At 46.4% G+C, this 1,193-nt stretch overlaps 1 protein-coding gene across 2 annotated transcripts in view; it reads left to right on the top strand.

The window, feature by feature from the left end:
• LOC109526293 (zinc finger protein 239-like) overlaps window positions 1–1,193 on the top strand; it is a 17,392-nt gene that overhangs the window by 5,771 nt on the left and 10,428 nt on the right. The gene's annotated exons all lie outside the window — the stretch shown is intronic.

Genomic DNA, 1,193 nt, shown 5'->3' with positions numbered 1-1,193 from the left:
CCCCCCGCCGCCCCGCAGCCGCCCCCACCCCAGCCGGCCCCACCGCCACCTATTTAGTTTGTCTCCCCGCTCCGGACTCAGGGGGCCGGGGCGCGCCGCCGCCTCCGTCGCCGTCCTCCTCCGCCGCCGTCCTCCTCCGCCGCCGTCCTCCTCCGCCCTCGGTTTTTACTCGGCCCGTGGTGTTCATCAAATAGTTCGCTGAATTTTTTTGATACATCAATGGATGCTATTTTCTTAACATTACGATGCGAGCATGCGACTGTCTGTAACACAGAAAACGCGGTTTAAACTGTCGTCGGAGATTGCGGCCGCCGCCATGTTTCAATGTTGTTGACAGACGACAGGGTAAACGACGCACGCGCTTAACGTGATTATCGCGAGAGTTTGCACCGATGTAAACCCTCTACACAAAAATGTAGAGGGTTGTTTGAAAAAATTGCTGACCGTAAAGTTTTTTTTCGATGTAGAAATTATCGGTCGGTCAGGTTACCGGGAACACACTACTTTTTTTTCGATGCCTAAGACACCAACCAAACAATAACAAAACAAACTATTCTTTGAAAATAAAGTAAACAGATCATTTGCATTTTGAAAATTGGCGATACAACAGCAAATGACTGAAAATGTTGAGCAGCTGAGACTGAACGAACTTTCGTGCACAAAGGTGACTACAATGCGCCATTATAAATTGCAGGTGAGCAGATTTATTTCATACATTTTTGTGTCTTTGTCATTTTATTTCATTACCATTAATTTAATACTTACGAAATAAAATGACAAGAAGAAATGTAAAATAAAATTAATTTACTCACCAATGTAGTGCCTGTTTGTAAGTGCCCGGCCGTTTCTTTGCTGCCTTGGTAAAACAATCCAGTGTGGCGCCAAACACCAAATCGGTCAGTTGCAAGCAATAGGCATTCCGAGCAGTACAATTTGCAGCGTTTCTCAGAGGCTGTGAGCCACGGGTAAAATGACGTCTGAAAATGACGGACAAAGCCTTTTCCTTGCTGGGACAGGCTAGGTAGCGCAGGAGTTGGGCGACCTCTTCGCACAATATCCAGCTTTTCGTGGAAGGCCCGTCTTGAAAATTGTGTGGAAAGTAGTTCTGCAACCAGATCAACGTCTTCTCCTTCGGCCATTTTGGGTTAAAATGCAGTGATAGCTTTAGCAGGCGCTAATCCAATCTTTTTTTT

Source organism: Hippocampus comes, unplaced genomic scaffold (assembly GCF_001891065.2).
Source record: "Hippocampus comes isolate QL1 unplaced genomic scaffold, H_comes_QL1_v1.1 scaffold271, whole genome shotgun sequence".
NCBI lineage: Eukaryota > Metazoa > Chordata > Actinopteri > Syngnathiformes > Syngnathidae > Hippocampus > Hippocampus comes.
Note: the sequence above shows the minus strand (reverse complement) of the source record. Positions and strands in the feature narration are given on the sequence as shown.